Genomic DNA, 12,683 nt, shown 5'->3' on the forward strand with positions numbered 1-12,683 from the left:
TTGAAGTACTTCTTGGGATTTCAAGTGAAGCAACTCCAAGAGGGCACCTTCATTAGCCAAACGAAGTACACTCAAGACATTCTAAACAAGTTTGGGATGAAGGATGCCAAGCCCATCAAGACACCCATGGGAACCAATGGGCATCTCGACCTCGACACGGGAGGTAAGTCCGTGGATCAAAAGGTATACCGGTCGATGATAGGTTCTTTACTCTATTTATGTGCATCTCGACCGGATATTATGCTTTCCGTATGCATGTGTGCAAGATTCCAAGCCGACCCTAAGGAAGCTCACCTTACGGCCGTAAAACGAATCTTGAGATATTTGGCTTATACTCCTAAGTTTGGGCTTTGGTATCCTAGGGGATCCACATTTGATTTGATTGATTATTCGGATGCCGATTGGGCGGGGTGCAAAATCAATAGGAAGAGCACATCGGGGACTTGCCAGTTCTTGGGAAGATCCTTGGTGTCTTGGGCTTCAAAGAAGCAAAATTCGGTCGCTCTTTCCACCGCCGAAGCCGAGTACATTGCCGCAGGTCATTGTTGCGCGCAATTACTTTGGATGAGGCAAACCCTGCGGGACTACGGTTACAAATTAACCAAAGTCCCTTTGCTATGTGATAATGAGAGTGCAATCAGGATGGCGGATAATCCCGTCGAGCATAGCCGCACTAAACACATAGCCATTCGGTATCATTTTCTTAGGGATCACCAACAAAAGGGAGATATCGAGATTTCTTACATTAACACTAAAGATCAATTAGCCGATATCTTTACCAAGCCACTTGATGAACAAACTTTTAACAAACTTAGGCATGAGCTAAATATTCTTGATTCTAGGAACTTCTTCTGTTGATTTGCACACATAGCTCCTTTATATACCTTTGATCATGTCTCTTTCATATGCTATGACTAATGTGTTTTTCGAGTCTATTTCAAACCAAGTCATAGGTGTATTGAAAGGGAATTGGAGTCTTCGGCGAAGACAAAGGCTTCCACTCCGTAATTCTTCCTTCGCCATCACTCCAAGCAACTCTCCATTTTTGGGGAGAAATCATGAGCACCAAGCAAAAGGACTCCATCTTTGGTATAATCTTCACTCATTTACTTATGACCAAAGAGAAAGGGAGTAATTAGAGGGCTCTAATGATTCCGTTTTTGGCGATTCATGCCAAAGGGGGAGAAAGTAAGAGCCCAAAGCAAAATGACCGCACCACCACCAATTAAAACATCGTGTTTCCAAGAATTTTATCAATTGGTATCCTATTGTGTTCAAAAGGGGGAGAAAGTAGTATTTCAAAAATGATATATCAAAACCCTCTTGAACACACTAAGAGGAGGATCTCATTTAGGGGGAGTTTTGTTTAATCAAAGGAAAAGCATTTGAAACAGGGGGAGAAAATTTCAAATCTTGAAAATGCTTTGCAAAATCGTATTCATTTCCTTTGACTATTTGCAAAAGAACTTTTGAAAAGGATTTACAAAAGAGTTTGCAAAAACAAAACTTGTGGTGCAAGCGTGGTCCAAAATATTAAGAATAAAAGAAACGATCCATGCATATCTTGTAAGTATATTGGCTCAATTCCAAGCGACCTTTTGCACTTACATTATGCAAACTAGTTCAATTATGCACTTCTATATTTGCTTTGGTTTGTGTTGGCATCAATCACCAAAAAGGGGGAGATTGAAAGGGAATTAGGCTTACACCTAGTTCCTAAATAATTTTGGTGGTTGAATTGCCCAACACAAATAATTGGACTAACTAGTTTGCTCTAGTGTATAAGTTATACAGGTGTAACAGGTTCACACTCAGCAAATAAAAAGATCAAGTATTGGATTCAACAAAGGAGCAAAGGGGGCAACCGAAGGCACCTCTGGTCTAGGGGCACCGGACTGTCCGGTGTACACCGGACAGTGTCCGGTGCGCCACCGGACAGTGTCCGGTGCGCCACCGGACAGTGTCCGGTGCACCAGAGAACTCCAACTCGAACTTGCCACCTTCGGGAAATTCCAGAGGCGACTCCACTATAATTCACCGGACTGTCCGGTGTACACCGGACATGTCCGGTGCTCCAAGGAAGGATGGCCTCAGGAACTCGCCAGCCTCGGGAATTCTCTTCAGCCGCTCCGCTATAATTCACCGGACTGTCCGGTGTACACCGGACTGTCCGGTGTACACCGGACTGTCCGGTTTAACAGCGGAGCAACGGCTATTTCGGCGCCAACGGCTACCTGCGACGCATTAAATGCGCGCGCTGCGCGCGCAGAAGTCAGGCGCGCCCATACTGGCGCACCGGACATTGAACAGTACATGTCCGGTGTGCACCGGACATCCAGGCGGGCCCAGAAGTCAGAACTCCAACGGTTAGAATCCAACGACATTGGTGACGTGGCTGGCGGACCGGACATGTCCGGTGTGCACCGGACTGTCCGGTGCACCATCGAACAGACAGCCTCACCAAACGGCTAGTTTGGTGGTTGGGGCTATAAATACCCCAACCACCCCACCATTCATTGCATCCAAGTTTTCCAGCTTCCAACCACTATACAAGAGCTAGCATTCATTGCAAAGCACAACAAAAGAGATCAAATCCTCTCCCAACTCCACACAAAGCCTTAGTGACTAGAGAGAGTGATTTGTAGTGTTCATTTGAGCTCTTGCGCTTGGATCGCTTCTTTTCTTTCGCATTCTTTCTTGTGATCAAACACTCACTTGTAATTGAGGCAAGAGACACCAATTGTGTGGTGGTCCTTGCGGGAAGTTTGATTCCCAAGTGATTTGAGAAGAGAAGCTCATTCGGTCCGAGGGACCGTTTGAGAGAGGGAAGGGTTGAAAGAGACCCGGCCCTTGTGGCCTCCTCAACGGGGAGTAGGTTTGCAAGAACCGAACCTCGGTAAAACAAATCCGTGTGTCACACTCTTCATTTGCTTGCGATTTGTTTTTCACCCTCTCTCTCGCGGACTCGTTTATATTGCTAACGCTAACCCGGCTTGTAGTTGTGTTTATATTTGTAAATTTCAGTTTCGCCCTATTCAACCCCCCCTCTAGGCGACTATCACTACCTCGTTTTCATAACGAGCGAGTACAAGCGTATGTGAGTGATAATTCGGTGAGTGATAGGTGGGTTGGGGCCCAAGGGCACGTGCTGAATTACAACCTTGCCAGGACTAGGTCGGGACCTCCAGCTCGCTGAGTTGCTCAGTAGGGACCAGGTCGGGACATCTGCCTCGTTGAGTTGCTTGATAGGGACTTGGTCGAGACCTCCACCTCGTTGAGTTGCTTAGTAAATGAGCTACGAGCCCATTGAAGCGAGCGACGAGAGAACAGAGAGGTAGAGAGAGTTGTCGGCATCACCCTGTGCACGCCATCGTTCGGAGGCTACAAAGCAATCGAAGGAGTTCGCGAGGGCGCGGGGATCGCGTGCGAGAAAATTGAAGGTCGCAAAGTTCCTGTAATCTAAACCACTTGTGTCTAATCTAACAACGCACGGTCGTTCTTCTCCTTTCACCAACAAAACTGGACGACGCCTCCTCGCCACGGTGGATGCTCGTAGGCGTAACCCCGATCTAGCCATCCGAGCACCTCCACGCACAACGTTCGGTAACGAATGTAGCCAAGACAACCGTCAACTATCTGATGCACTCCTTACCCGGATCGTTGGCGGCGAGGTAATTTCGATCGCTCTGGTCCCTCCCCATGCTCCAATGTGTCGGGAACACGTTTGAGGTGCTCCAGCAACCACTCGGGCGCCCTCCAATATCCCTGCGACAAGGCGATTTTGGGTTTGGTGACTTCTCTCTCCCTTAATCTCTCTCTCTCTACGTTCGCCACTAGGTTGAGTTCCTCGGCTCATGGCTGGCAGCAACTCTAGCGGTTATGGCGACAGTTGCAAACCGTAACAACCCTAGGTGGAAGACGGTTCTGGCACCATGGCCCCACATGACAGTGATTCTGGTGTGCGCATGTAAAATCTTGTGGTGCGCCAAACATCGCGGCCCATCAGTAGCGGTGTGCGCGCGTGAAGATGACGTCTGGTGAAATGGGAGACTGACGAGTGGGCATGTGGTGTCGGTGACTGGTTTCGAGGGCGTGGACGGCTTCAGTGACTCGACGTTTGCCCAGCGAGGCCCACTTGTCGGCACACGAGCCCACGACTGGGTTCGGCTGAGGGTTTTGGCCCAACAACGGTCAATCTGTTTCTCTTTTTTTCCTTTTCTTTTATGTTTTCCGTTTCTAATTCCTTTTTAAATTCTTATTTTGAATTTCTAATATCAAATCTGGTTATGATTCTTGAATTCAAATATAAATGCAGCAGATAATGAATCCAGCATGATGAAAGTCTTATTTTTAATCTATTAATTTGTTTAAACAAATAACTCATACACATGGAATTAAATAAACAAGAATTTGTTCTAATCACATAGTTAAAACACTCCTTTATTCCTTCCAAATTTTTGGGTATTACATGGCAACATCGTGAATGTCTTATGTAACGTTTTTATTTTGGAACTATTAATGTTCGGTTAACATTTTAACATGTTTGAATGTCTTGTGTATTCATCTTTCCTAACTAATCTGAAGTAAGATTGAAATAAATGTTTTCCTTTCTATTTTCTATGTTTTTGTATGAAAAGGGCTAGCCACATTTCATTTGTTTATACTCATAATCGTCATATCCCAGATTAGTTGCTTATTGTTCATCTGTATATCACATACTAGAAGATGCAATCTGGAGATTTTTTTTTCTAACTGTCCAATCTAGAGACCTTGAGTGGTATACAGCACACCCCTTGTGCTCCATGAAATTATGGGCAAGCAGAGAGTGCTATTAGTTATCAGAATTCAGAAAGCATGTGATTGTGGTGCTGAAACCATGTTAAAATTGGACGAGCTTGCGACTCCAACGAACTACTGCTACATTACATCTAGTATTAAGCATCAGACATTCTTTAGGTCCGTTGCGCGAAGATGATTAATTTTAGACCACTTGTCTTAAGATTAATCTAAAATATGTTCTGGTCTTAACGCTACACTAGAGTTGACGAATAATGTTCATCACATACTGATCAATAATCATGACAAAAACCGACTTGCGCGTGATTTGCCAAAGCCATAATGTGGATAGGATATAAACACCCATTTGTCTGAATAAGCTTGTGTCAGTTTAGTCAGTTTCAGCCAGAGCATGTTTGTGTCTGTAACCGGTAGAATGTTTCAAAAGCCCCCACGTGTTGTAGTTGAGAGCTCGCCGGCGGCCAAGGCAGTGGCTGAAACTCCGGCAATCTCCGACAAGCATCCACTTGTCTGACATAACAACACAACAGCTAACTGCAAAAGATTGACGCTACACTAGATCTGATGAACAATTATATGAATAACATAAATCACTGATCATAAATATTAATAAAGTAAAACAACCATGCATAATTATATTTCTTTGGTTCAAGACAAGATGATATTTAATGTCCCTGTAAAGTGTTTACAATCAGCAGAGAAGCGTATTGTGTTTTCAAACGGGTGGCACGGTCGGGTCCTCGATCCTGCTGCTCTAGCTCTGCTCGGCCGCCGGCTCAGCGCATGGCTGCTGCTGCAGCGGCAGCCCCTGCTCCTCATCGTCTTCTAGCATATCTAGCAAAGCTTTCCAATCGACATTGTTGACGTCGAGCAAGTCGTCGACGCTGACCTGCTCCTCAATGCGTCGACGCTGTTCTTCCTCGCCTCCGACCATCATGGAATCCCTGCCTTGTTCATGACCATGAACATTGGAGGGCATCAAAGTGGCGGCGGGGTCCACCTGCACCTGCACGCTGCTCTGCTTGGCCGGCTCAGTGCATGGTTGTTGTTGCTGCTGCTCCCCATCGACATTGTCTAGCAAAGTTTTCCAATCGACATTGTCGATGTTGAGCAATAAGCCACCGATGTTGAACTTGCCCAAGTCACCACCGTGCTCCGCCTCTGATGCCTCCTCGCCTCTGACCATCAGCAGGGGATCATCCATCGTCGGGTAAGCACAGGTGAAGATGGCGCCGGCGGGGTCCTGCATCTGGACCTGCACGTCGTGGATCACCTTGGTTGGCGGCGCCTCGGGGTGATCGCCTGTCGCCGTCCTCTTGGCCTTCGACTTGTTCTTGGCCAGAGACGAGGACGAACGGTGCACCTTGCACAGCACGTGGTCGCCGCCGCCGCCCTGGGTGTCGTCGTACTCGAACATCCTCCATCCCATTCGGTGGAAGCGATGCCGACCTGACGTCCCGTCCTCCTTCTCCTTGTGGCCGTAGGATAGGCTGCAGACCGTGGCGCCGGGCAAGCCCTGCATGGACTTCGGGCCAGTCTCCGAGTGCCAGCACGTCCCGGCGGTCTCCACCGCGCGCAGCCTGTGCCCGCTGGTCCTTCCCTCGCCGTTCTTGTATCGCTTTGGACAGTATATGTACCACTGTCTGTTGTACCCGTCCTCCGTCACGTCGGTGCCCGGCACCGGCTCCAGGCCGGCGACCAGCTCCTCAGGGGCAGCGGTGTAGACGTCCGCGTGGTGGATGAAGACTTTGAATCTCTGGTCGACGGTTCCGGCGCGGAGGCTGCGCAGGAGGGCGACGGATGCCTCGTTGGTGGCCCGGAAGACGTGATCGTTGGCGGCCATATGCCACCGATCTCCGATCTCCAGGTGGTGATGGTGTATCGGCTGGCCGGCTAGCGTACGGTTCTCTCGTCGCCGGTGGGGGCCGGACGATGCAGGTGATGATGGTGGATCGGCTAGCTTCTTGCGTCTATGTGCGCCTGCGCGTGATAGTTTTGCACGGACAGGCAGGTAGCTAGCTAGCTAGCTAGTTGTTTATATACACCTTTTCCAGATAAGTTTGACAACAGAATTTTGAACTGTGAAACTCGATCGATCTACTATCTATCTACGTGAAAAGATAAATAGGTGATATATCTTGAAATGGTGATTGATCAGAGTCGAATCTTGCGTCTACGTGAAAAGATGCCGATAGACCATGCATGTGTGTGCTGTGTACACGACCATGCATGTACGTACGTGTAAATTTCTGTATGTACGTGATCAGAGTTTGTATTTCTGTTTCTTTTCTTTTACAAACTTTATAAATTTGTTTTAGACGTCAAAACAACCATGCATGTACGTACGTGTGCTTGCTGTTTCTTTTACAAACTTTGTATTTCTGTTTCTTTATTTCTTCTACAAATTTACAAACTTTCTAAATTTGTTTTACACGTCAAAACTCAAAATAATCTTTATAATTAAGATGTCAATGCGGAAATGTATTCCCTCAGTTTGTTCAATCCCTTGCTTCTAAAACCTGATTTGTATGTATAGGTTGAATTGTTTTCAAAATTCAATGAGGCCATAAATAAAGGCATCGTATTCAAGATTAAAATTCATCATAAAATTATTATTATTATTATTATTATTATTAATTTACAGTAATCATTACATTCTCTACTTTATTACAAATAATAACACGATTGATCATGTATTCATGTATGTTTGGTTGTTGTGAAATTCTAATTTGAAATTTAAATAAAAATATATTTGTTTGTCCGTTGTTTATTTGAATTAGAGGACAAGCAATCACACACACATCACTAGCACAAGTCAAAGCACATAGCACTTATAACCGCACACATATTCACACACTAGAGACTTGGGAGCTCGATGTGATACCCAATTTTCTGAAAAGAAGTTAAATGTATTTTTCCCTTTTCTTTCGTGATATGTGTAGTTGGGGTTGGAGTTTTTTAGGAAGCATTCACCAATAAAACAGTAGAATACTTGTTGGATTTGTGCGTTGGGGTCGGGAGCAGACGTGAGAGCGAGTTTGGGCCGTGGATCTCGATCCGGCGGTGGGGAGCCCATTAGTTTCCCCCCTAAACCCTAGCCGCCCCCTCCCTCTCACTCCCCCACCCCTTTGGCCGCCCCTCCCCTCTCTCTTCCACTCTTGCAGCCGCCCCAATCCCTCTCCTTCTTCCCCAAGTGATTGCAGCGCCACCCCTCAACCCTAGCCCCCCCACCTCTTCCTCTCCAAGGTGGAGCCTCCCCGCTTGGTGTCCGTCGTGTGGGTGCGAGTCTTCCATGGGAGTTTGGAGGGAGGAAGAAGGAAGAAAAGAAGGAGGAAAGGAGGAACCCAAGGTGATTTTCGTGATCATTTTGTTGTATTTGTGCTGCAATCCAATTGGTTACATGTTTACCTATGCGATTTGGTAGAGGTGCTGTCCAGAAATTTAGTGGGTGGACGAACAGCAGTAGTTCTAGTGATTTCTGGGAATTTTTCGTGGGCAATTAGTAGGGATCAGTGGGAGAATCATGTAGAGCTTTGTCATACCTTTCCAACGAGTACTTATGCGCTCGATTTGGAGTTATAATTTAGGAGATATCGTTGTTTGAATCCGGTTATGTTGCTGTCCAAAAAAACAGATTTTTCAGGTGGGTGAACAGCAGTAGTATTAGCAGTTTCTAGGAATTTTTCGTGGTTAATTAGTGTTAACCAGTATGATAATAATGTAGGGCTTTGTCTTATCTTTCCAATAAGTACTTATGTGCTTGATTTGGAATTATATTTTAAAAGATATCGCTGTTTGAATCCGGGTATGTCGCTGTCCAAAAGACAAAAAAACAGATTACAGGGTTCATCTTGTGGACTGTTTTGGGCTAATTAGATGTTGGAATTTAATTATAAATTGTATACAAAACTTGTGGGGAATTTCATGTAGATGCCTCTGGAGTTTTTGTTTGTTACCACTGCTGTCATAATTTTAAAGTTATGAAATTATTAAGCAGCGCCGCTGCAGTTTGGTGGGTGTGGGGAGAGATGTAACCCGCGGCGGGGTTTGAGTTTGTGCGTAGGTGTGGCGTCGTTTATGAGCCTGATTATGTGAAATTGGTGCACTAAGTTGTGTGTCAAAAACAGGTGGTGGACTTCCGGATCGTACTTAGGGATTTGCCCGAACTTCCGGTAAAGGCAAGTAAATACAGTGGTGGTTGCTACCGTTTGGGTTGCATCCTATTCCCTGACATTGAGTATGCATAAGTTTTAATTATGTTAATCATTGAATTCTATGATGAAGTTTATTTGTTTGGAAGTATTAATTCTCAATTGTCTAATATTGTGGATGATCATAATTTGGTAATGATATATGTGGTTGATTCCCATCTTGGATGAAGTTGAAGTATTTTTTTGAATCACGTTATATGAAGTGTTGTAGGCATGACATGCTCATCGCATCATCCATCTTGCATTTTGAAGTTATGTCGTGATCTTATGGTCCGACCGTACCGGTACATTTTTAGCATCGTACGTTGCCCGAGGAGGGGTACGATGCGGCTTCATATCCTTAGAGGTATGAAGGCAGAAGTCATCCTTGCATTTGCAGACATTTGCACTCATGAGGTATATATGAAGTGTGACATTACTATGTTACTATTGTGGTTTCTACCTGCGAGGTGTGGTGACTAGGTGTGTTGTACGTTGTATACGTGCTGCACCTTCGTAATAAGAAGGTTGTGGAATCAAGTGGTGGTAAAACAATGTTCTTATGTGGTTAAACAGTTTGATATTATTTTACTTGCTGAGATGTGTCATCTCACTCTTGCATTACTCAATGCAGGTACTTGATTCATGTTGGGAATGAGGGGAGTAGCAGCACGTCCACTTTCACTCTCACAATAACGCTGCCCAGACACAGCCATGATTTAATTAGAAACTTATTGTCAAAGGAAGTTTATTTTTTTAACTAGTCGTGCGCACTAGTTAATTCACTTCATGTCGTATGTTTAACTTCTCTTTGCTAGCCGATTAATAATATTTAGTATGTTTTTGTCATGATATATGTTTATACACTGTTGCTCCCTCATTTATGTAATTTTGCAAGGGGGATGCTGCCGAAATTTTATATATAGATGTCAGAAGTGTTGTTTAGTAGCATTCCGGGGTGTTGGTGGACCCCGGGGTGTTACAGTTGGTATCAGAGGATAAGCTTTAGATTCTACGCAATTTGAAGATAAATTTGACACACTTGCACATATAGGAAGGGTATGGGTTCGTATCTCTTTCATATTAGTATTTTATTGTATAGATGACTAGAACTTCCTTACTCCAAATCCCTTTATGGTTTGATGGGGTATGTCGTTAACGACGTAATGCTTGATATGATATGTTACTTCTATTTAGTATTGGTTTCTTGATGTGGTTGTTATTGAAGATATTATGCAAGTGAAGCTACTAATGTACTTGTTTTATATACATATCGTCATGATGTTTTTTTTGGGATGCAATGTTTTCAAATCTTTGAGCTATTACCATCATATATTTCTATATGCTTGATTGTGGATGTTTTTTCCCAAAAGGATTCTTGGGTTCTTGTACTTATAGGACCAATTGTTTATTGAGCTTGTGTATAGTGGGTCTAATCCGACTTGGTGTAGTGTGAAAACACTATATAATGTAGTTTTATGGTGTTGTTGAGTTTGATTGACTGTTGGGTTACAACCCAACTTATCAATGTAATATTTCCATGGGTGCAATGCTTTGCGCCTCACTTTTTTTAGGCTAGTGTGGCTACTTGCTAACTTGATCTTAGTATAAAATTGGTTTGTCTCTATAGAGCAGATGCAACGTTGTAATGTCTATGAAATCTTTAGACTGGTAAAACTCGAGTGAATTTGTGACATGACGTAGATTGATAAGTCCAACCATGTCTACCTGATAGGTTTTCTTATTATGTGCAACCTTATTTTTAACAATAAATAGGGTGGTTTCAAGTGGATTTTATGTCGTGCATGTTTTCCTTCTATGGCTTGTTTCAATAGCCATAAAGGCTATGCATATTTTTTTAGTTGTTGCAGGCTAGTCATGTGGGCGATATTGACAACCCGTTTTATATTTTTTCTATTTGCCAACATTGTATGGCAGTTTGATTTTTTTATGAGCAGTTTCTCTATGCATGCTTGTTGAATCATTATTTGGACCGCTTTATCTTAAACGAAGTCAATGCTTAACTGGGAGTTGCTTATGTTTGTTAGTCATCGATCTCTTTAATGATGGGGTTGTTGCATCGGATTGAGATTTTTCTTATATGAATGATGGTTTGATAGATCATGTATGTCTACTACTTTGAATGCATCCTGTGATATCATGAAGTACAAATTGTTCAAGTGCAGTAATAGTAGGTTTTGTTGTATGTGAGGTTAATCAAGGTAGTTTGGTTATGTGGATTGTCTTATGGACGTCCAATTACTCCTGTTGAGCATAGTATCGTGTTATTATTTTAGTATTGAAAGTAATATTTATGAAGCTTTTGCATGAGTCTGTGTCAAGAAGTACATTAGTTTTTCTTGTTATCCCTCCATTGCTTTATGAGTATTGCAAATTTTATCTCTTTTGAGAGGAGGAAAAGACGTCACATGACATGAGCACCATTTGCTTCACGTCAACAGAATAGTTGTGGAGAGCTCTAATAGTTGGATTCTAGTGTAATAACAACCATGTTTTATAGTGCTAGAGACGGGTATGTTAGGTGTTTCATACATTGTCGATACATGGATGTTTGACCTTAGTGGCATTAACAAATGAGGTTGTTGAATTCGTTGATTGTGGTGCTTAGTGTTCTAACCTATTAGGTAAAGTGTTGCTTAAAGGCTTTGGGGAGTTGCATCCCCATTTGGTAGTGGAAAATCCTAATGTTGGTCGCACCTGCCAATGCCTTGGGTTTTATTTTATATTGTTTTTTTATTATGGGTAAGGTGTTGTTTTGTTTTGTTTTGGGAGTCATTTTAAATTAGTTGGAGGCTGAATGAGGCTTCACTTATCTAGAATGTTTTATAGTAGGTTTCTTCATCTTTGCATAGGATGCTCAATCACCCAGTTTGGTCTAAACATTTGAGAGTTATGGGTTTCCTATAGCAGCCTTAATTTTGTACGGAAGTATGGACATTGAATACGGTAAATTTTGGGTTTTGTTGTATTATGAAAGTTTTAGTAATTTCATGATCTTCCCAAAGAGTATTGGTTTGTAATTTTCATTGCATATAATTGGAGTTAGGCTACTCTGAAGTTGTTGCACCGTTGTGTCTGAACTTTAGGTGTCGTTAAAACCACTAATAAATCGACCACGTTTTGATAGTTTCAGAGCCCAAATTTGGGAATTCTCTTTAAGAAAAACTTTTAGTTTTTCTTAGTACCTTTTAATGGGTATTTACTTGTAATTGTCTGTTAAATAGATTGGGAGAGGTGGTTGTCCGGATATAAGTCGAATCTCTGATGTGCAGTATCTCAGGCTGAGTTTAGTTGTAGGTCATGCAGAGTTGAGGGCTATAAAGATAAATTTGGGTGGAACTTTATTGCAAAAGTCGTGGACAATTTCCAAACTTTTCCAACGCGTGTTCGTTGTAGTTTTAAGTTGAGTATAGCAGGAGTTATAGTATTTTGAATTTTAGTTGTCCATTGTTTCTAACCTATCAGTTTTGCAACAAAGCAGTTGCATTGTTTTATCGGTTTGGAAACCAATTCTGAGACACTCATTATAATAAAAGTTTTAGGGAATGTTATAATCTTTTCAATGAGTTTATATTTGTAAAATTTTGTTAGATGCAGAGAGTTATGAGGTTTTGAATTTATGGGTCATGTTCCGTCAGGTTCTGGTGGCAGATCATGTATGTCACCTTACAAGCC

General features: G+C 43.1%; 1 pseudogene; it reads left to right on the forward strand.

Moving 5' to 3' along the window:
• Positions 1 to 5,752: 5,752 nt before the first annotated feature.
• Positions 5,753 to 6,286, forward strand: LOC109943004 (uncharacterized; annotated as a pseudogene).
• The last annotated feature ends 6,397 nt before the right edge of the window (positions 6,287 to 12,683 follow it).

The sequence above is a fragment of the Zea mays genome, chromosome 10, assembly GCF_902167145.1.
Source record: "Zea mays cultivar B73 chromosome 10, Zm-B73-REFERENCE-NAM-5.0, whole genome shotgun sequence".
NCBI classification, from domain to species: domain Eukaryota; kingdom Viridiplantae; phylum Streptophyta; class Magnoliopsida; order Poales; family Poaceae; genus Zea; species Zea mays.